This window comes from Petaurus breviceps, unplaced genomic scaffold (assembly GCF_028583685.1).
Source record: "Petaurus breviceps papuanus isolate PSGF00001 unplaced genomic scaffold, PetGlider_PUasm1.0 90784, whole genome shotgun sequence".
NCBI classification, from domain to species: Eukaryota; Metazoa; Chordata; class Mammalia; order Diprotodontia; family Petauridae; genus Petaurus; species Petaurus breviceps.
Genome location: NW_027187345.1, coordinates 10,485,382 through 10,510,213, shown reverse-complemented (window position 1 = coordinate 10,510,213; position 24,832 = coordinate 10,485,382). Strand labels below are relative to the sequence as shown.

Here is a 24,832-nt window from a genome sequence, read left to right as displayed (position 1 = left end):
GTAAGTAACCAACCCTCTTTGAACACTTTGATCATTTTTGACAGGACAAGGAAAACTATATGGCAGAAAGACTTTTGAACTATTGTCACATGTTAATTTGCTCCTGATTGTTGGAAAACTAAGACAGAGTTCTAGACTCCGAATCAGGGAGACCTGAGTTTGAATCCTGCCACTGCCACTTGTTAGCTGTGTAACAACAGAAAAATCACTTAATCTCTCTTACGTTTATTTTTCTCATCTGTAAAACGGGTGTTGTACCTACCTCATGGAAGTTAAAGCTCAAATGTGATAATATATGTAAATGATTTGCAACTTTATGGTGCTGTATAATGTCAGTTTAAGTAGTGGTATCTCTGGCGAATATAAATCTCCCTTTTTTGCTAGATATTTATTATCAATGCTTATTACTAAAGCAGTGCTGAAAGGGGTTATTTCTGGAGAATATCCATCATGGAATCCAGACAGAAGAGGGATGGTCTGTGGATGGTGAGGTCCTCCAGAGTCTCCTATATGGGGGCTGATACTATCTTGATTGTATCAAGTCCATGAAAATTGCAGAGACTTCAGGAAGAGATTTGTAATCACTCCATGTGTTTGGTCTTTCTATCCACAGAAGAAAGATTAAAGAATTATAGGATAGGAAGAGAAAATGGGCTGGTCACGTGGCAGGTTCAGGATATGGCAAGTGGACAATCAGAATATTTTATTAGCACCCTCACAGTGTGAGGAGACAGCAAGGATGTTGTATAGATTCCCTCTTATGGACTTTTGCAAGGACATGAGCAATGATTTTCCCCAGATGGCCAGGCATGGATAGATTGTGAGTTGCCCTGATGGAGGGAACTCTCAAAATTCTGTCTCCACTCTTTCTCACTTGCCGGTCCATCTTTCTTCATACTGTGCATTAGCCATAGTTCTTGCCATATGACTTTTGCTCAGAAATGTCCCATGACTACCTGTTTTCTACCAAATAAAAGTCCAAATTCCTCATCCATCCAGTATTCATGGACCTTCTACATCATGTGCTACCTTAACTTTCAAACCTTATCATGTGTCACTATTCTCTTGATAATAGAACCAAACTAGATTGTTCCCTGGCTTGAACACCATGCAATTTCCTCTCTCCATGCCCTCACTCACATTGCTCTGTAGGCCTAGAATGTCCTTCTTCCCTCTTGTCAGTTGTTGAATTATTGTTGGTCAGTCATGTCAAACTCTTTGTGACCCCGTTTGGGGTTTTCTTGGCAAGGACACTGCAGTGGTTTGCCATTTTCTTCTCCACTTCATTTTATAAATGAAGAAACTGAGGCAAACAGGGTTAAGTGACTTGCCCAGGGTTACAGAGCTAGTAAGTGTCTGAGGCCAGATTTGAACTAGGGAAGATGAGTCTTCTTAACTGCAGGCCCAGCACTCTATCCACTGTGCCACCTACTACCCTTCTCAAATTTAAAGCCCATCTCAAATGATACCTCCTGTCAGAAGCCTTCCCAGTCACAACTAGCTTAAAATATCTTTTTCCTCATCAAATTTCTAAAGCATTTGGTTTTATACCTCAAAGGAGGTACCATATGCAAGGTGCTTTGGAAACCTCAAAGCACTATATAAATTTTCTCTATCGTTATTACAACCTTTTTATTGTACTTTGATGTAGTCTTCTATTTCAATTGTCTTTGTAATTTTCTCATTGTTTACCCCAGAGAGATAGGTGCAAAAACTAAGAGTTCTTTTAGGGCTAAAAGATAGACCTTGAAATATGAAAGGTGATATCTTCAGATATAAAATACAGAGCTGCTGTGGCTCAGAAAAGGAGGCCAATGAGATAATGAACCCACCTTTGGGGCACATGTTACATCCATACTATTGTCCCAATCCACATTTCTGCATAAGATCTCCCGAGGAGTATGGAAAGTGAAACTGCCTGAATTCAGAGTGATCACCCTAAGGCAAAGTGGAGTGGCTTATTGAGGGTAGGGGCTTTTGAGTAGGAGGGTCATTAAAACTGGAGAGGCCAGACCTTTTCCATCATCCCGCCTAAAGTATCTATGTAGGTAACATTGCCCCTTTTCCACTGTAAACTCTATGAGGGAAAAAATATATTTTGTCTAAGCCTTGTATTTTCCCTAGTCCTCACTTGGTGCTCTATAAATTATAGGTGCTTAATGCATATTTGTTGGATTAATTAAAAATGTGTTGTGGTACTTTGAATTACCTTTCAAGATGTGGTTTGAAATTTTGCTTCACAGTCCTTTGCATTCTGGCTTTCAATCCCTCCAGTCAACTAACATTGCTATTTTCCAGAATACCAAACAACCAATTGCCAAATCTAACAATTTTTTTTTTTTTTGGTTCTTATCCTATTTGACCTCTACAGCCTTTCATACCTTTGACAACCCTGTTCCCTCTACTTGGATATTCCTTCCTAGGTTTTTTTGTTTTTGTTTTGAGGCATTTGGGATTTGACTTGCCTAGGGTCACACACATAACCATACATAAGTCAGATTTGAGCTCATCTACGGGGCCCTGATGGACTCCACCCACCATGCCACTTAGCTGCCCCTCTTCTGGTTTTTCTACCTTTTCCTTCCCAATCTCTTGCCAATTCATCTTCCATTTCCCACCTCCTAATTGTGACTTTTTTGGGTTATTTTCTTCTGTCTTTATGTTCTGTCCCCTAGTAATTCAGTCACTCCCCCTGGCTCAATGATTAATCTGTGCAGAAAACTCCTAAATCTGTATACCTATCCCTAATCTCTGTCCTGTTCTATTTGGCCTACTGCTTGTGGAATATGTCCACTTGGGTGTTACCTCTAGTAATAAATTTATTAAGACACAACTGCCTTTCCCCCAACATGGCGCCAAAGGCAAAGAAGGAAGCTGTTGTCCCCCCCAAGACAGAAGCCAAGTCCAAGGCCTTGAAGGCCAAGAAGGCAGTGCTGAAGGGTGTCCATAGCCACAAAAAGAAGATCCAAACATCCCCCACCTTCCAGTGACCCAAGACACTGAGACTTCCAAGGCAGCCCAAATACCCTCAGAAGAGCACCCCTCGAAGAAACAAGCTGGATCACTATGTCATCATTAAGTTTCCCTTGACCACTGAGTCTGCTATGAAGAAGATTGAGGACAACAACACCCTAGTCTTCATTGTGGACGTCAAGGCCAACAAGCATCAGATCAAGCAGGCCGTAAAGAAGCTGTATGACATCGATGTGGCCAAGGTCAACACACTGATGCGGCCCGATGGAGAGAAGAAGGCCTATGTCCATCTTGCTCCAGACTATGATGCTTTAGATGTTGCCAACAAAACTGGAATCATCTAACTTGCTGTGTCCCCATTCTACCTACGATAAAAATAAAGTTTTCCAGAATTAAAAAAAAAAGACAACCTACAATAGATCCATATTATCCTGAATTGTGGCCTCCACTATTAGAGAGATTCAAAAGATGAAGTCATCAGAACTGCTCATCTTTTGTTCTGTAAATCATACTGGATAGCTAGAGGAATAATATACCTTATGTTTCATTTTTGATGTGAGTTGACATTAATCCTATTAGATGCCACATTCTTTTTGAAAAAAGAATAGGCATAACAAATGATTTTCAACAGCTACTCAGTTACAGTGTCTTTGGGGAATTGGGGGTATTTAATCATGTTGTTTGTAGCACACAAGTAGAAGGTCACTCACTCATTTTAATTCTGTAAATATGTACTGAGCATTTACTCTGTACTGGACAATGTGCTAGGTTGGGGGCAATATAAAAAGGAGTAATATAAAAGGACTTGCCTTTCTAGACAAAGAATTTTAATTTAGCAAGTTTTCAGGTTCTATATTTCAAAGGAAAGCATCATTTCTTAGAGTCTTTTTTCTTTTCCAGCTGCCCATATTCCCAAACTCCCAAACTTAGACTAACACCCAAATCCATCCATCTGCGATTTCAGGAAGCGAGGTTAGTGTTTGACTCGATGAGTAGGAATTTGAGAAATTCTGTCTTCCTTGATCTGTTTATTGTAAACTTTTAAAGTCATGTTCATACAAGTCATTCTTTAGTTGGTCAAGGGATATGGACATGCAATTTTCAGATAAAGAAATTAAAGCTATCTATAGTCATATGAAAAAAATGCTCTAAATCATTGTTTAGAGTAATACAAATCAAAACAACTCTGAGGTACCACCTCACACTTATCAGATTGGCTAATGTGACAAAACAGGAAAGTTAGAAATATTGGAGATGTGGGAAAATTGGTACACTAATGTAGTGTGGGTGGAGTTGTGAACTAATCCAATCATTCTGGAGAGCAATATGGAACTAGGTCCAAAGGGCTATAAAACTGTGCATAGTCTTTGACCCAATGATACCACTTCTAGGTCTGTATCCCAAATAGATCATAAAAATGGGAAAAGGACCAACATGTACAAAAATATTTATAGCAACTCTTTTTGTGGTGGCCAAGAATTGGAAATTAAGGGAATGCCCATCAATTGGGGAATGGCTAAATAAGTTGTGGTATATGATTGTGATGGAATACTGTTGTTGCATAAAAAATGATGAGCAGGTGGACTTCAGAAAAACCTGGAAAGACTTAAATGAACTTATGCTGAGTGAAATGAACAGAACCAGGAGAACACTGTAACAGCCACATTGTGAAATGACTAATTTTAATAGACTTAACTCTTCTCAGGAATGCAAGAATCTAAGAAAACTCCAAAAGGTTCATGATGGAAAATGCTATCCACATCCAGAAAAAAGAACTATAGAGTCTGAATGCAGATGGAAGCATACTATTTGCTCTTCTCTCTCTCTCTCTCTCTCTCTCTCTCTCTCTCTCTCTCTCTCTCATTGTTTCTTCTTTCTTGTGATTTCCATTTCTTTCTAATTCTTCTTTGCAAAATCGCTAATGCAAAAAAAAAATGGCTTTTCATCCTCAAAAAAAAGTCATATTCATTTGGTTTACTTTTAGTTAGAAAATAAAATGTTTGCCATCAGGTAACAAGTGTACACTGTAAATTTCTATTAGAAAGATCTTCCTAATACCCAAGGCACATAGCTTCCCAACTTTTTGAATGCCAGGGCTCTTCCTTTCAATGCCATTTCAGCCATCCACTGGCACTGTGACAATCTGGACCTTGTCTTCAACCACATCTTCTCTACCACTAAGATCACTGAAGTGGCAGTGCACTCTTTGACTCCCATCTCCTTACCTCCATTCTATTTCTGTTATTCCTCTTGTATTGAGCATGATGATGTCTTCCTCCTCCTGACTTCTACTTCTCCCTTCTTTTCTTATTCACTATTCCCACCTTTTTCTTGCTTTGTTTCCCTTCTGACCTTTTCCATGATGTTCTCCCTAAGACTTTGTAATTCCTGTCTTCTGATCTTCAGTTAAGCAATACTAGAAAAAAACCCCAGCATTCTATATAGATACATTACAAATTCATATTGCCTAATCTTAGATGGACATACTGTTCTTTCTAGATATCTTTTGTTGACTCAGCTTATGAAATTCTCCAACAGTGGTTATTCTAAGCCTTTTCTGCTCTTCTCATACTCTAACACATAACTACCCCCCCCCCATTCCCTATCTTCACTCCTTCCACAAAGGCCTCAATCCTCCCTTTATTGAAAAGTTTGAAGCCACAAAATGTGAACTCCTCCAACATCCCTTTTTCCTTCCTTAATACTTCTCACATTCAGTCATCCTTTTTTTTTCCTGTGTCTCAACAAGGGTCCCTCTTCCTTGCCAAGATTAAACTCTCCACCTGAGATCTTGGTTCCTTCTGCCCCCACCTCTTGCAAGACCTTCCTGTAATAATCATTCCTTTTCTCTTTTGAATCTTCATTTTCTCCTCCAACACTAGCTTTTGATTCCTTACCAATAAACACTTTCAGCCAGTCCTCACCATTTCAAATATTTTCCTCTCTACTCTGTTTTCTCCCTTAAACTACTCTCGTATGTTTTTCATTCCCTTTACTATCTACCTATGGGGTTGTGTATATACTCTTCATCCTCACTTGTTTATCACATCATCAGTTTTGCTCCTACTCACACACTATAGAAACAGGTGTCATAGTCACCAGTGACCTCTTTTTCAGTCCTCACCCTTCTTTAACTTTATAACATTTGGTACTGTGAACCAATTTATTTTAGCACTATCTCCCCTCCTGGTTTCTGTGACACTCTGATATACTGCCTTTCTTCCTTATTATTCCTCAACAAGATGCTCCATTCCTGAAATACACTTCCTCCTTACCCTGGCTTCCCTCAATCAAGTTAAAATGCTACCATCTGTAAGAAGCCTTTACCAGAACTTCTTAATTTTAGTGTCTTTCTGTGTTGATTGCTTCCAATTCATCCTCTCTGTAGCTGGTTTGTAAACACTTGTTTCCATGCTGATTTTGCCATTATGCTGTTAACTGTCTTTTACCTATCTTTGTGTCACCAACACTTAGCTTAGTCCCTGGCATATAGTCAGTGCTTAATCAATACTTACTGACTGACTAACCTTAGCCTTCCTCTCCTCTACTCCATCTTTTATGTTGCCACATTAATTGGTTTGGAGCACATCTTCCCTCATGTCACTCTTCTGCCCAGAAACCTTCAATGAGCTACCATTGGATAAAATTCAGACTCTTCACACTGCCATTTTTGTCCTTTACCATCCTTTACCATTACCTTTTCATTCTAATCTTCTACAACTCTTCTACATGTTTAACATATCTCTTTGCCTTTTAAACCAAATTTATTTGAATTATTCTCCAACATGTCCCATGCTTTCCCAACTATCTTTCTTTGTTTATGCTGTTTTCTTCATAAATAATGCCCCATCTCCCAGTTCTATCCATCTATCATCTACCCAATAATCCCATCCATCATTCTAGGACTTAGCTCAAATGACACCTTCTCCATGAAATAAATTTTCTATCTTTCCTACAGTTGGATGTGTTGTGCATCTCTTTTACCACTATAGTCCTTTTTTTGGTATTTAAGACCATTATCATGTCTTTCTTGTAGTAGAGCTATTTTTGTACTTGTTGTCTTCTCTAAAGTACTCTAAGTACCTTCAGTTTAGAGACAATGCCTTATTTATCATTGTACCATTTTGACTTTTCTCTCCATTAAAACAAAATTCTAAACTGCAATGTGTTCTAGTCCCCCTGGGGAAGATAAAGCTTATTCCCTTGTTTTCCCATTAGACTTGAACAGAGGATTGTGAATTCTCTCACTTGTAAACAGAAGAAGAAATAATAGCTGTATGTCACACAGGCTTTTGCTCATTTAGCTACTAGGTTTCTATTAAGTTATTTACTTCCATTTCTTTAGTAAAAAAAAAATTATAGTTAATTCTTATAACTAAGAACATTTGCCTGACTGACAAATAATTAGGATTTTCATTATAGGTTCATAGGATTTAGAGGTGAAAGTACAACTCCTTTAACTTACAGATGAGGAAACTGAGACTCAAACAAATTGGGAATTGCCCAATACCTTAGAATGACCTCAAGTTTAATAACAGAATTTCTCCTTTCACCTGTATGAAGTCCAGTTTTTTATGTAATTTTATCTTTTTAAATTAATAAGTATTTATTTTCTCTTCCTCTGCCCCCCAAATTTGAAAATGAATTAAAGAAAAGCATAATTCTTGTAACAAATAACTGTGGTTAAGCAAAACAGCAACATGTTGGCCATATAAACAAATGTATGTCCAGACTCCATCACCTCTTCAGGAGGTGGATAGCATGTTTGATCAGTAGTTCTTTCAAATTGATCATTGGATTAATCAGAGTTAAGTCTTTCAAAATTGTCTTTATGATGTCATTCTACTGGTTCTGTTCACTTTGCTATGCATCAGTTCATATGTCTTTTCAAGTTCCTTTGAAACTGTCTCTTTAAATCATTTCTTAAGGTACAGTAAAATATTTTATTACATTATTATACCATATTATGTTCAGCTGTTCCCCAGTTGAGGAAGATCCATTTAGTTATTTGCCATTTGTAGGAAGAGATTATTGCTATAAATATTTTCATATAGTCCTTTTTCCTCTCCTTTGATCCCTTTGGAGTATAGTGTCAAAGGCTATCCACGTTGGTGACTTTTGGGGCATAGCTCCAGAATGTCTAAAGGGGTGGGGAACCTGCAGTCTTGAGGCCACATGTGGCCATCTAGATCCTCAAGTGCAGCTCTTTGACTGAATCCAAACTTCACAGAACAAATCCCCTTAATAAAAGGATTTGTTCTGTAAAACTTGAACTCGGTCAAAAGGTTGCACCCAAAGACCTAGAAGGCCACATGTAACCTCGAAGTCACAGGTTCCCCAACCAACCCTGTTTCCCAGACAATTCTAGAACAGTTCAACAAAGAAAAAACGATAGAATAATAATAATAGAGTACTTGTAATAGAATTTCAACCATCATGGTCTATTTGGAATATGTAATACTTTTTTTCTATAAACATGTCTTGTGCTGTTTTGCTATAGACTAATTCAGTATTTTCCTTTTGTTAAATTCAGGATACAAATAGTAGCTTGTCAGAGGCCCTCACAAACTGCCCCAGTTTCTTCTCTTCCCATTCTTCTTCCTATACGTGTTCAGTGGGGTCCTTTTGCCTTTGTTGCTGTAATGTAAAGGATCATTAATTTGCTAACTTCCTTTATGTAAAGAAGACTAAGATCTTATCATTTATGGTAATAAATGTGTCACATACTAGCCAGTAACATGTCTCTGGGCTGTGAAAGTAATTAAATGAAATGTGTCTATATTTTCAAATGTTTGTTGTGTCATTTAGCCCAATCCTTAAAATACAACATACTATAAATCCAGAACTTAAAAAAAATAATAATGTAGGGTGAGTATAGTAATTTAGGACTAACAACAATCATACCTTGGTAGAGAAAGAAAATGAGGGTGAGATTGTCCATAATGGGGTTTTTCATTCCAATCTCTTAGTGTCCATCCAGATGACATTTTCTCAAGTGCAGGCCCAGCAGCTCTTAGCCTTTGTCCCTATTAAGAGAAGAGTTATAATAAAACATCACTAGTTCAGGCTCCTGGGAGGAAGGCTCATCTGATGCAGTAAAATGTTCAAATTACAGGGTCAACTAGGTGGCACAGTGAATAGAGCATAGGCCCTGGAGACAGGAGGACCTGAGTTCAAATGTGGCCTCAGACACTTGACACACTTATTCGCTGTGTGACCTTGGGAAGTCACTTAACTCCAAATGCCTTGTCTTACCCCCTACAAAAACGTTCAAATTATAGAATATTGAAAGATATACCTTAAAAAAGTCGATATGCTTAACTAAGGCATATCAAGTAGTGTTCTGACTGTAAGTGCTTTGAAGGAACAGATATAATTTTCAATGTATTTTTGTAATCAATACATTAGTTATTTGAATGCAAATAAGTGTTCCTGAAGTTATTTTATTTAACATATACCTATGAAAGGTACTTTATATTATGAATTTTCTCAGCAAACATTTATTAAGTTCAAAATTGATTTTATTTCTTCCCAACCCTTCTGTCTTCCTAATTTCCTTGATACTGTTATCTTAGGTGTTGTGTCATTCTTGATTCCAAACTCTCTCACCCCACATAGCCAATCATTGGTCAAATCTTGCTACCTTCATAAAATCTCATATATATGCCGCTCTTCTCCTCTGACATTGCCACCACCCTGGGGAAGGTTCTCATACCTCCAAAACTACAATATCCTGCTGATTGATCTCCCTGCCCCACAGCTCTCTCCACTCCAGTCCATCCTCCATCTAGCTGCCAAAAGGCTCTTCTTTAAATGAAGATCTGGCTGTGTCATCCCCCTACTCAACAAACTAGTGATTCCCTATCATCTTCAGGATCAAGTCTCTGTTTGGCTTTCAAAGCCATTTGTAACTTGGCCACTTAGGACCTTTCCTGTCTTCTTATACCAAACTCTGTAATACAGTAACACTGGTCTCTTTTGCTATTTCTCAAATTTGCTGTTCTGTCTACAGACTGAGTGTTTTCACTGGCCATCCCCTGTACCTGGAATGTTCTCCCTTCTCTTCTCTACCTTCTAGCTTCCCTGCCCTTCAGCCAGAGAAGTCCCAGCTAAAGTCTGACCTTCTGCAAGAAACCTTTCCCAGTCTTCCTTAATCTTAGTGCATTACTTCTGAGATTACTCCCAATTCATCCTGTCTATTCCTTGATTGTATGTAGCTGTTTATATATTATTTTTTGCTTCAGACCAGGAGCTCCTTGAGAAGAGGGACTCCTTTACCTTTATTTATATCCCTAGGGCTTAGCACAATGCCTGACACATAGTAGGTTCTTAATAAATACAAGTTGACAGTCTGACTGGTACAAAGACCAACCTCATGTATCTTAAGTTTAGTTATTATAAATCCTTAATTACTTAGATCTTATTTATATTTTCCGTAGTTTTGCTGTAACCTACCAAAGGTAATAGTAAGTGAATGCTTTTTTGATGAGAATTGTAGCATTATGAGAAGAGGGACAGCAGTGAGGAGGGAGTCTAAAGCAGACATCCTTCAGCCTTATTACAGAGTACATTAATCAAAATTCACAGTGCACACTCATATATGTGCATGTTCATGTGTTCACATAGATGTGCACTCATATACACACTCTAAATCCACAATTTTGTTTTCAGAAAAGAAAACTGGTCACCTGAGTCTGTTTACTGGAACTCCAATCTTTTCTAAAGTATATGAGGCTTTCCTATAACTTTTTTTTTGTTTTTTTGTTTTGCTTTTTGGAGGGCAATTGGGGTTAAGTAACCTGCCCAAGGTCACACGGCTAGGTTTTTGTGTGTGTGTGTGTGTTAAGTCTCGGAGGTCAGATATGAACTCAGGTCCTCCTGACTCTGGGGCTGGCACTCTACTCACTGTGCCACCTAGCTGCCCCTTTCCTATAACTTTTTAACCATAACACTAATCTTAGTATTTTTTATTGAAGTTTTATTTTCCTTTTCCTTCTTGTTCTGGCTTAGTAAGAGCCCAACTTTAAAAAAAAAATTCACACAATTACAGGTTTCCTCTCCTTCATTGCCAGTTAATTTTTAGCTAATCCTCATTGCTTTCTGCCTTGCTTGGGTCACAGAAGAGACCCTTGGACGCTCTACTCTTCAGAGGTCAGAGCTTTTAAATTTCCTGTCTTATACTATGAATATACTGTACTTTAAATAGTTGACTGTCTATAGAAAGGAGCTGTCAATTCATCTAAGTTCAAGGAACCAAGAAGGCCTTTGTCACCAAGTCTCAATGCGTATATTGATACATGTTGTGCTTAGAGATTTAATTTACATTGATTTCTTCTCTGTACCCAGCCCCCATCACTGACATTAGATAATTGTGTGCTGTCTAACAATAAATCTATATTCACATTTCTGGTTCACTAGAGAGTTAAGTCCTAAAGATAGTTATGAAGTCAAGTGAAAAATAGCTTTCCCTTCTGCCTGGGGAACATCTGCCCTCTATTGGTGTTTAGTTAACAGTAACCTTGTGCTAGAATTTTGAATTTTTCTAAGTGTTTTTGTTGTTGTAGTATAGACTTGTCTTAATTCCTTGTTAAATCTCTGAAGGGTATTTTTGGATTATATTAGTTGTAAGAGGAAGGGTGTTATAGTAGAAAGGGAGATGAAAGGAAGGGGAAGGAAATAGAGAACCAGAGGACCTGGATAAAAATTTTAGTTCTATTACTTAACTACCCATATGACCTTGGGTAAATCATATAACCTCTTTTTCCTTGCTGGAAGAATTAGGAAACATTTCAGGAAGAAGGTATTGTATTAGTAGTTTAAAAAAAAAACAGAGGACTCCAAAAGATGGGAGCATATCCCAGGCCTTGGGGACAGTCATTATCAAAGCTCAGAGATAGGAGATGAGCCTTGTTTGAGGAAGAACAGAAAGCCAGAAGAATAATGTATAAGAAGATTGGAAAGTTAGATTGGTTATAAATGAGGTTTAAAAACTGAACATAGGAGCTTATATATGATTTTAAAGTTTGTTGAGTAGGAAAGTGGCATAGTCAGACTTAAAGTCACTTTGGCTTTCTGGAGGTAGGATTGGAGAGGAAGAAATGTGAGGCAGAGATTCCAGTTAAGGAGTTAATGCAGTCTTTTTGTCTAATGGTGTTAAGGGTATAAGCTGGGCTAATGGAGATACTTTGATGAGATATGGCAACATAGGGAATGTCCTATACTAATGAAAATCACCTATCAGGTCCCTCTCTCTATTTACATGTATGTCTTAGCAAATTACCATTGTACTATTGGTGAGGTACATGGGAGAGGCATGTAGAGGAATGATCCCCAAACACTGCCTATCAGGTATGAGAGACAAGATGGCCACAGGCTTCAGTTCTTCTATATCACAAAGTTTCGGTTTTTTCTCAAATAAGGCCTTTCAAGGTTCCTTTCAAAAGATCTATAAAAAGATGTCTATTGTACTACTAAGCAACATTATTACAAGATTTGGGGGCTTGATAAACATTTAAACCAAAAGCTTCCATGTTCTTTTCTTGTGCTGAACAGTTAGCAAACATTCTGTGAATACCTACTCTGTGCTGGACACTGTGCTAAGCATTGGAGATACCTACAGAGCAAAAGACAGTCACTGACCTCGAGGAACTCATAACCCAATGGGGGAGACAACAAGCAAAGAAGTGTGTACAAACAAGCCACATACAGGAAATATCAATCAATAAACTATATTTTCTTAAGTCTGAGTTCCCATTCCATATACCTCAGTGACTTGTATTAAAGTCATATCAGAGGATGAAGATTTATGTTTTTTAAATAAACTTTTTGTGGCCACTGCTATTATTTTCGCTGGGATGTTTCTCAAAGGTCATTTAATAATTCTACCTCAAAATGGAGCTGGTACAGAGCAAGAGCCACTTGAACATCTAAGTAATTTTTCAATTGTCCTTGTGGTGAATGACTTTATTTCTATAATGGAAAAGTGACTGATGGTCATTTAATCATTTTATTAGATTGTTGATAGTACAGCCTAGTAGTAGCTCACTGAAGTCTACTTCAACAGCCTAAACTATGATTCACTCAGGGAACAAAGCTGCCACGTGCTTCTACTAGTTAGAATCCATTCACTGCTTTAAAAAAAAATATTCTGAGTTCAAAAGGATAGACTAGCAGGTGATTGGTTCAGATTTTAGTATTTTTCAGCATTTAAAAAAAAGGTTTCCACCTTAAAATTTCTTAATGTTTCAGTCTTTAGATTTGTAAAGTCATATGCTCTCAAATTTAGACCCTATTAGAAATGTACATAGCTTAAAATACAGTGGAATGTTACATGTGAAAGAAGAGATATTGGAGCAGTTAGATGGCACGGTGAATAGAACACTGGCCCCGGAGTCAGGAGGACCTGAGTTCTAATTTGGCCTAAGACGCTTAACACAAAACTAGCCATGTGACCTTGGGCAAGTCACTTAACCAGAATTGCCCTGCACTCTCCCCTCCAAAAAAAAAAAGAAGAGATGTTGACAATAGGATTATCATTTAGTGTGCTCATATAGGTAAGCCAACAACAAATGAGATAGGTCTTTTTTATGATGAGAAGAAATGACAGATATTTTTCCACTTCTGGGACGCTATTAAATTCAAAAGAAATATTTTTCAACCTTATGGAAGTTCATTCTTGTGTTAGTATCACTTGAGACATGGTATCACATAGTAACAATGATAAAAGCAGTTTACATTTATATAGGGAACTTGTAGGGGCAGCTAGGTGGGGTAGTGAATAGAGTGCTGGGCCTTGTGTCAGGAAAACTCATCTTCCTGATTTCAAATCTGGCCTCAGACACTTATTAGCTGTGCAACCCACTTAACCCTGTTTGCCTCAGTTTCCTCATCTGTAAAATGAGCTGGAGAAGGAAATGGCAAATCACTCCAGTATCTTTGCCAAGAAAACTACAAATGTAAGTCAGACATGACTGAAACAAGTCAGTGGACTTGAAATGAGGGGACCCTGAATTCAAATCCTGCCTCAGACACTTACCAGCTGTGTAACCCAGGGTGAGTCACCTAGCCTCTGTCTGCCTCAGTTTCTTCATCTGTAAATGGGATAATCAAAGGACTTACCTCATAGGGTCCTTGTGAGGATCAAAAGATAAAAATCTTGGAGAGCATTTTCATATTTTAAGCACTAGGTAAATATTAGGTCTGGAGTCATTTGATCCTCACCAAAGCCCTGGTGACTTCCATAGTACAAGTTTTCTTCCCATTTTGTAGCTAGAGGACACCCAGAAGGTCAAAAGAGGTTAATCACATACTAGTCAGTATGCTATAGGTTACACTAGCTAGCAGATAGCAGAGCTGAGAGTGGACCCCAGCCTCTCTGATTCCAATGCTCCTCTAATTGTGCCATGCTGCATGGCTGAGAATAATTTCCACTTTGTTTCTGCTGCCTTTATGGTCTTTTTGTTATTGTGTTTCTTAATAGGAGCAAACTCTCAAAGAAAATGGAATTTTAGTGGAACAATAACGACATTACTGTAGAAACTATCCCCCTTTCTGTTTGGATTACTTTTTTTCTGGAGGATGTTTTAAACTTTTCATAACCCTGCACATGTGGTTTCTGATTTCTTTAGGGGCAAAGTGCTCAGCACATCATCACGTTATTTTTTCTTCTGATTTGTAGCTAAGACATTGATCTTCCTGTGGTAGTACTCGTGGCTTTTCATGCTAAACCATAAATTCAGGACTTTAAGATCTACCTTTGTGCCCCTTACTCATAGAACATTCAGTTGGGGGACTTTTTCTCAATCACTGCAACATTTTTTTTAAGCAATTGGGGTTAAGTAACTTGCTCAAGGTTACACAGCCAGGTGTTTCTGAGTGGGTGCTAAGTGTCTGAACCCAGATTTGATCCCCAGGTCATCCCGACACTGGGGCTGGTGCTCTTACTTGCTGTGCTACCAAATCACTACACCATTTTAACTGGGATAAAAGGAGATGAAAAAAATGCACAGTAACAATTTGTCCAAGTGCAATTATGCTCTATAGACTTGGAATAGCAGCAGTTAAATGCACTCACTTTGGGGGAAAAACGTCTTTTTTTATTTGAGCCTTTTAATAAATAATATATGCTTAAAACCTCTAACTGATGGTTCAGGTGATTATTGGTAATTTGATAGAATCTATATTGTTTGACTGGGCATGGGGAGGAAAGAAATTGTTCTAATTTTAAATAATGTAATGATTTTAAAATTAAAAAGACACTGATTTATCTGTGACTATCACAGGATTCTATTTAATAATATTAAAAGCCAACAATCTCTTGGCAATTTGTGCTTAAGATGCAGAGTGGAAAAAAAAGAGGCACTATGGGGTAAGGGGAGGAGAGGAAGGCATGGACAGGATGAAAAATTAGAAATTGAATTTTTTCCTTTTGTAGTGACCAAGCTTAAGTAAAAATAGAGAATATGAACATTTCCAGGCTGCATTCTTGTCAATGGAAAGAGGGTAATAACCAACATCCTTCTTCAAGTACCTCAAAGTCTCCTTCCTAATTACTGCTACTACTCCTCTCTGTCCACCCAGTCCTCCTTGGATGCAAAAATATAACATATGGCTATATCGGTATTTTTATTTTGTAATATGACTTGAGAAATATTTGAATCAAGGCAATGATCTTTACAGACAGATAGAACATATCTTATAAATGTTCTTAGAACATGTCTTATATATGTATGGTGTGTCTGGGTGGGACTAGCACCTCTTCACAGCAAAGGATGAACAGCAATGCCATGCATGCACTGCTAAGTCCTGGGAATAAAAATGCAGGCAAAACCAGAAAGATAGTCCCTGTCCCCAAGGAGCTTATTTTCTAATGAGAGAGAACAGCACATCTAAGGGAGCTGAAAGGGATAAAGAGAAGTACTCTGGTAAGGGATGAGAATTCAGGAAGTAATTCAGGTTGTCATGAGTCAATCAACTTTGGAGTCAGGATGTCTGGCATAGGTATTTCCCAAAAGGCAGCTCTGGGTATAAACTCAGCAGTCAGAGGAGGATACCATAGGCATAGTACAGAGATTTCAGTTGGAAGTTTGTGGTGACCCTTTTCACAAAAGCCTCTGACTTTCCTGAGGACTGAGTTTTAGGTAAATAAGGACAGCTTCAGTCTTACAGAAAAGGAATCAAGAGATAGCCTGCCTGAGTGCTAGATCTAAATTTGGGAGACAATTGGGTTTGAATTTCACCTTCAATTATTTGCATCTGTGTGACTATGGATATTTTCCTCAGATAGACCAGTTTCCTGATCTTTAAAATGGGAATAATTATATCTCTAGTACTTGACTCACATGATTATTATGAGGATGAAATGAAATAATATGAGTCACATGCTTTGTTGTTCTTAAAGTGCTAAATAAATGCCAGCTATTGTGCATACTCTCTTTGTGATGAACAAGTAAATGAACCTCCCTTGACCTCAGAATATCTTCATCTGTAAAATGAGGGCATTTGTTTAGATGATCTGCAGGGTCCCTTTCACCTCCAAATTTATTATCCTAATCGTATTAGTTCAATTCAACCAGTATTTACTGCCTGTTCTTTCCATTTACATTGTCGTAGCCATTGTTTATATTGTTATCTTGGCTTTGCTTACTTCACCCTCCATCAGTTCATATAAGTCTTTTCATGTTTCTCTATATTTATCTTTTTTGTCCTTTTTCAAAGTATAGTCATATTTCATTACATTCAGGTACATGGTTTGTTTAGCTGTTTCCCAACTGATGAGCGACTGCTTTGTTACCAGTTCTTTGCTGTCACAAAAAGTGTTATTATAAATATTTTGACATATGTGGGAATTTTTTTTCTTCTCTGTGATCTCCTTGGGGTCTATGCCTGGTGGCAGGATATCTGTTTCAAAGGATGTGGGCATTTTAGTTCCTTTATTTGCATAATTCCAAATTTTTTTCCAAAACTAATGTACTGGCTTGCAACTTCACCAACAAATCACAAAAGCACTCCTTAAAGAAACAAAAAATTACTTAAATAGCTGGAAATATACTAGATACTCATGGCTGGGTCATACCAATACAATACTAAAATATATAACAAAAATAACAATCATCTCAAAGTTAATTTATAGTTTTAATACCACACTAGTCAAATTATCAAAGGAATATTTTATAGAACCAAATAAAAAATTTTTAAAAATCATTAAGAAAACTGCATTTGGACAAATAAAAGATATGAATGTTAAGGGAAATAATGAAAAATATGAAATAATGACAAAGGATAGGAATAAAGGAAGAATTGCACTTTCTGTCCTCAAACTACATTATAAAACAGCACTCATGAAAACCATTTGCATTGGTTTAAAAATAGAGAAGTACATCAATGGAAAGATTCAACAGAGGAGAACTGGAAACATTGGGACTCAACTAAGTGATGAATCTGAAAGCATAAATGGCTTTTTTTTTTAAATTCCATAATTGATAACAACTGCCAGGAAATGTAGAAAGTAGTCTGGCAGAAGTTAGGCTTAGACTAACCTTTACTTTTTTTTTTTTTTTGCTTTTTGGAGGGGGGAAGGCAGGGCAATTGGGGTTAAGTGACTTGCCCAAAGTCACACAGCTAGTAAGTATTAAGTATCAGAAGTCGGATTTGAACTCAGGTCCTCCTGACTTCAGGGCCAGGGCTCTATTCACTGGGCCACCTAACTACCCCTTAAATTAACATTTTACATTGTATTGTCGAAGTGAGAGTTGTGAGACCTGGTTCAGATTTTTGAAAAAATTCAATCAGACCTTCTCTTTAGCCAAAGGGAGTTTTATTAACATAAAAGCATGCAGGCCTGAGATTCAACAAGGAGCTAAACAAAGGCACTGATATAGGAAAAGGACCAGATTTATATAGCCAGAAAGCCACACAGCTTGTAGGATGATGATATAATTTTAGGGTTTCTAATGGGGGTTGGAGATTTAGGGACAGGATGAGGAAGATGGATGACACGAGATAAGGGAGATGGGAAATTTATGACCCAAGATGTGGGGAGACAAGGAATTTTATGGTCCAGGACAAGTGGGAAAGTTTACTTTAGGATGCTATCAGGCTCAGGAGGGCCTCCCAAGGTACTGAGAAAGCAATACTTAATATTATTTTTAACCCTTAGGGAATCTCTGTATCCATATCAGTATTCCACAAGAGATTAAAAAAGGATGGGTTGATCTTATATTTTAAAAAAATCATAATATACAAAATTTAGAAGAAAAATAGATCATATACCTTTTGCAACAGTGGTAGGGAATGAATTCTTAACTAAACAAAAAATAGAGGAAGTTACCAAAAAATAGAAAATTTTGATTACATGAAGATGAAAAGGTATACAAACTAAATTAATACACCTAACATAAGAAGGGATATGGTAGAATGGCAGGGGGAGGGGGAGAACCTTTGTATTAGATTTCCTGGGTAAGAGTTTGGTATCCAAAGCACATAGACAACTAATAAGAAAGTTTGATTGCCATACTTGCCATGTGGACATGTATGACAATTATGTCAAATCTTTAGAAGGGGGAGAGAGCCAGGCACATTTTACTCTCAAGCCATACCTACCATGACCTATGTTCTAGAAGTATACTTTTGACCTTGAAGAATATGTTACCTGACCTTGGCCTGTCTTTTCTCAACGCTGTGAATTTGTGGGGTCACTCTCCATATCTGTAATCTATGGCCTCCTTGATTCTAACTATAAATTATTTTTCTTCTTTAAAGGATGAACTCAGTTGTCACCTCTCTGAATTCTCCCTGGTCTTCTCAACCTGAAAGTGTTCTATCCCTTGTCAATTTTTTTCCTTAGAATACTTTGTTTGGATTTCTCGTTTGCCCTGTTGTACTCTTAATTTTGTATTAGGCTTACCTGGGCACATTTCACATACTTCCACTCCTGCTAGAATGTAAGTTCCTTAAGGACTGGCTAGAAGGCACTTAATTTTTCATTTGTACATCAAGTATATGATTGTGCCCCCCAAAACATTTTTACTTCATAGAAAACACCTATAGCTATTGGGAAAAAAAATTGTTGAATTAGGGATTAAGAAACAGACATTCCGGTTCCAGTTATGCCAATGTATGACCCATACTGGTCATGTAACTTCTCTGAGACTCCGTCTCCTCAGTTGTTAAATGAGAGCATTAGATTAGATGATCTCTGAACCAGTTTGGTTACAATTCTATTTCTATGATCCTTTGGAGCCTTAAACAGGATTCTAATTCTGAATAAGAATTGAAATTGTGCTTCTTAAGAACTGAGTTTTAAATTTCCATTAAACATGCTTAGTACTAATCCTAGAAGCATTTCAGGGAATTCTATTAAAGGCAAGGAAAGAATCCTGGACCAGAATATTGTAAATTATTATTCAGCCCTCTTTACTATCTCTCTGACAAATGACTGCTACTGTTTTGAAGGTACATTAGGAGATTGCTTTATAGAAGTGAGCTTTGTGAATGCAACTTGCCTCTGGCTGCCATTTAGCACTGTTCAGTTTCCATTTTTCCACATCCACTTTTGGCTAGACAAGGATATTTAGCAGTATCGCCTGGGTAGCCCATCATGTCTACTCAATGAATCAGCCAGTCAGGGAGGCCATAAAAGTTATGTGGTTTCTCTACCACCACCCCGTCCCCTCCGAGACTTATTGCTTCTGGGACAAAACCTTCATCATCCCCAGAAATGAAGAGACTCAAACATTGCTTGCACTGTAATTGCCCTACTTGGCAACCACATTCTGAATCATGCTTTTTTCCATGGTACATTGCATTGCTAGAATCTAATTTGTCACTTTCCTCTCTTGGGAATAATAATAACAGTGACTTAACATTTACATAGCACCTTAAGATTGGCAAAAGCCTTTTCTTCACAACAACCTGGTGAGTGGGATATTATTGTGATTACCATTTTACAGGTGAGAAAACTGAGATGCGGAGTAGTTAGTTGATTGACTTGTCCATGATTGTACAGCAAATGAGAATCTGAGGAAGGAGTTGAACAAAGGTTTCCTGACTCCATGTTTATCATTTTATCAACTATGTCATTGGTAGGTGGGTGGGGTGTGTGTGTGTGTGTGTGTGTGTGTGTGTAGCAGTGAGGAAAAGGGAGAGAGAGAAGGAGAAAGAATGAATTTTAGCTTCTCTTTTCTTTCAACAACTCTTTTGTAGCCTTAATTCAGAGTTCTTTGGGGCTATGCTCAGTTTCCCACTATGTCTTCCAGTTGCTTTAAGACATTTATATAATTCCAAAATCTCTATTCTCTGGCACATGGATGGAAATCTAGGTTGAGGCAAGCTCATAAGGGAGATATTTCTGAAGATTTCCAAAGGGTTGAAAGACTGATGATTCCTTTCTTTCTCAACCTTTACCCCTCTCCCTCTGCCATAGAAAATGAAGACATAGCTATGCCTTTGCTTTGGCTAATCCCTTATGCCTGGGATGCACCCTCTCCCTCCCTCTACTGTTTAGAATCCCTAATTTCCATCAAAGCTCAGCTAAAGTGCCACATCTTACATGGGGCCTTTTCCAGTCCTCTCAGTCGCCAGGGGGCCTGTCCTCCAAATTACCTTGCATTTGCTTTACATGTACACTCATATGTACATGCTACACATACTTTTCATGTTGTCTTCTCCTTGAGAATATAAGCTCCTTGAAAGCAGGCATTGCTGAATTTTTGTGTTTATATCTTCAGTGCATAGCACAGTCCCTGGTACATAGTATGTGCTTAATAAATGCATTTTAATTGCTTGATTGTGGGTCCCATTGACAAATGACTCGAAGTCCAGGCACACACCCAGGCTGATCAGGGGAGAGTTGTGCACTGGAGGGATTCTGATATCATCAAGGTTATAGGATCTGGTTCTTCACCACAGGGCTTCTAAAAGTATGGGAGTTGGGGACTACTTTTCAAGGCCTCATTTAAAATAATTGGCTTTCTAAGACTTTACATGGCACCTGAGGGAGCTCTCGAGATGAACATTCTTATTCTTCGCCCCTATCCCTTACGAGAATACAGGAATACTCTTATTGAGAATGATAAAACATTGAAGGCCTATGAGTTCAAGTGTGCAGGAGGCATTATTGCTATATGTAATATGGTATGAATTCATTTATTATTTTGGTTTTATGGTTAATATTATAAATGTGCCATAAATGTATTCAGGAACAGCAAGTCTTATATTTCCTATGTCTTCTTTTAGATTTTGCTATAACTAGTTAAACTTTGAAACTGCCTAAGAGATTGTTTCAGAGTTAACACTGTACCCCTGGGAGAAGAATGGAATCTCATCTTTTTTCCATACAGCTAACAAAAAAACTTCCCTCTAATTTCAGAGGGCAATGATGTCACCAGCTAATGAGCAAAATATTTCTTACTAAATCGACTTGAATCCTTTCCTGACTTCTTTGTGAAAAAAACACAATGTGTTTCAGATTTTGTATAGTTACTTCTGGCAACTCATAAACACATTTTCAGCAATACTAATTTACTTAAATAGAGGGGCTAATTTTTCTTATAAACATCAAACATCATACATTAATCCTATTACTGTTCCGAGAAAGCCTCTGCTGTGGTCCTATGCTATACTACTGATAAATCAGTTTGGAAAAACCATAACATTCCCATGTTTTTGAGACCTAGTCATGTCGTGAAGCAGAAGCCAATATATTGCCCCCAAGGTAGGGAGTGACCTTGGATGGGAGATCATTCCTTTGGACCATTGGAGATTAGGCATGTTGGAGAGATTATGCAATCCATCTTGGAGCAGAAAGGGAAGGCCACAAGGAGGTTGTTGATTCATGTCACATGCTATTTACCAAGTACAATAATATCCGCAATAGTCAGCTTCATTGTATCCCTGGTGAGGTTTGTATTTTGCTTTTGGTCAATAGGAGAAAGTGCTCAGAATGTGGGGAATTCCATACATTATTGCCACATAGCTTTTCATTTCTCTGTTTTTACTTTTGCTTAGTGATGCTTTTCTGAATTCCCGTTCCTTAGTTGAGCTAAGGACACAAATGGGAGTTTCATTAAGTTAACCTAGACAGATACAACATGAAACTCTTAGGTTTTATTTATTAATTTTTTAAATGTTTTACTAATGCATTTTTAACACCCTAATTGCTTCCCACTTTGCCTTGCCTTGAATCCTAACCCTAGTACCTTCTCTCATTACAACAACAAAAGCTGTAGCAATCTTGGGTAACATCACCACTCTACTGAAATGAAGCATGACATGTTTAGGTTTTTTACACTGTATTACATTTTCTTATTTTGAAGACTAGGTTCAGATTCCTTGTACTGCTTTCTAACTCTCGGCTTTTCAAAAGTTTCTTAGGGAAGAAACCTAAGAGATGTGCGTGGCTACAGTGGTGAGCCTTTGCTACCATTTCATCACTGAGGTGTGGAAATTGAAGCTTTTCTGTTCTTTGGAAGTTGTGGGTAAGAAGTGGAACATAGGATAGATTATTGGAATTGGTGTTGGTACGAAGTGTCTTAGAGTTCCGTATCAACGAGAGGGAGAGGGGAAGGTAGAGGGAGAGAGAAAGGGAGAACAACAAGAAAAATAGAGACAGAGATTGATTGATCAGTCCTGGGCTTATCACAGCCTGTTCAATCCTCAGGTTTCCTAACTGTAAAATGAGAGGAACTGAACTTGGTGGTCTTTTAACACACCTTCTAGCTCTAAATCTGTCATTCTATGTGACTTTGTACTCTTTAGCTACTCCCTTCCTGTTTTACATCCATGACTACCACCTTCCATTCTGATTGTCCTCTGTACTGTTAGGCTCCCAACCCAGACCTTCACTGGAATAGTCCCCAGGAACACTTTTGGCTAATGACAGTTCTTTTTTTTTTTCTTTTTGGAGGGGGGGAAGGTAGGGCAATTGGGGTTAAGTGACTTGCCCAAGGTCACACAGCTAGTTTTTGTGTTGTGTCTGAAGCTGGATTTGAACTCCGGTCTTCCTGACTCCAGGTGCTCTATTCACTGTGGCACCTAGCCGCCTCGGCTAGTGACAGCTCTAGTGGTATTTAATGTGTGTTGGAATGGGGGGTAGGGGAGTGTCAACAATTTGGTACCTCTAGACCCCAAACAAACCTTCAGTCCTACAGATTCCAAACCTGTATTCTTATATATGATACTTGACAGATTAGGAGATGAATTGTCCCCTGCTCCTTCATTCCACATAAAATATGACTAAGCATAATTCAAAATTTCAATTACTCTGATGAACCACTTGTAAGAAAGACCTCATCAAATGCATATTGCTGAAGGACCTACTCTAGATTTTTTTACTCTTGATTTGCTTTGATGTAAGAAATATGTATCTATCCCTCCTATATCTATAGAATCATTGATCACCAGCATTTTGTGGGAATGTTTCCAAAGATGCAGTGTGAACAGATATGCAGTAGGTAATAGCAGAGTACCAGATGAGATGCCCCAAGACCTGCAAGTCAGATTTTTTGAAAATCTTATGCTCACTGAAAGGTAAAAATAATGTCTGACCTTGGTACCTGTTACTTAACTATATTCCAAACTTTTTGAGTTTATATTAAAAGATTTTTAACTTGAGGTCCATGAATTTTTAAAAATATTTTGATGATTGCATTTCAATATAATTTGGTTTCCATTGCAATAGTACATATTTTATTTTATTTAGCTTAATTAACATTGAGACCATGTCTTCTTATCCACCCCAGTCTGGAAGTGCAGCAGCCAACATTCATGGGCCTGATTCTACTGCAGACTGGTACAAAAACTTTCACCTCTGTTTTTCTGACCTGGATATTTCCTCCCTATTCAGGCAACTTGGTGACCTTCTGATCCTGAGGGCTTATCATATCATTAGCATAGACAACTAATTAGTTTAACCTGTTGCAGTTCAGAACTCTCAGACTAAAGAGCTCCACAGAAGTATACCCTTACACCTGGTCTATTATATTTTATTTAATGCATTTTAAAACCTTATTCAGAGAAGGGTCTGAGAAGTTCCATCAGACTACCAGAGGAGTTCATGACACACACAAAAAAAGATGAAGTACCCCTGGCTTAGAATTTGTTTGAAAACTGATTATTCAAATCCTTTGGTCATTTACTTAGCACACAGGTTTTCAACAGTTTCTAAAGAAAGTAGCACAAGAGATATCCTTACTTACAATGGTGAGCTTGAGAATGGTTCCTGCCACATAGTTAACACTTAATAAATGTTCTACCTACCTACCTACTTGTGGGGTTAGGTTTTGTCTCCATGATAGAATGGGTACAATGATTAATCTTATCCAGGATTGCTTAAAAAACTTGTAAAAAAAAAAATATTCCCTGAGACTGCCAGAAAGTACAGTGCAAACTAAGGATTTTTTGTTGTATGGCACAGTCCAGAGTAACTTAGGAATGATGGGTACAGGATTATGGGAGAGAAGCTTTGCAGGTGGGATAAACTACCTGCCGGACTGAAAGAGTCCAGTTCCATAGAGTAGTTAAAAATCTGTTAATGTTTTCTGTGTAATTAAAGCCAGGGGGATTTTATGTGGCTTTTATTGGTGAAAGTTCAGTACTATCTTGTTTATACCATTTTCTGTTAAAATAACAGCATGTGCCTGGGTCTCCCTGGGGACCTTTGAGAAAATGAACTGACCGTCTTGTGACACAGACCTCATGTGCATGGTTCACCATGGAAAGAAAGCTCAGCTGGGCTGAAATTATGATCAGAACAATTAGAGAGTGTCCGTGGCACCAAGGGAGGTTAAACCACTCAAGTTATTTTTTATAGTAGTTAAAACAGAAAGTGTGGGTGAATGCCTGGAGGTGTAGGGAAAGGTAT

At 37.9% G+C, this 24,832-nt stretch overlaps 1 protein-coding gene and 1 pseudogene across 3 annotated transcripts in view; both read left to right on the top strand.

Moving 5' to 3' along the window:
• The window catches only part of SASH1 (SAM and SH3 domain containing 1), a 407,307-nt gene that overhangs the window by 324,873 nt on the left and 57,602 nt on the right, over positions 1 to 24,832 (top strand). The window lies entirely within an intron of this gene.
• On the top strand, positions 7 to 13,484 carry LOC138147305 (large ribosomal subunit protein uL23-like; annotated as a pseudogene).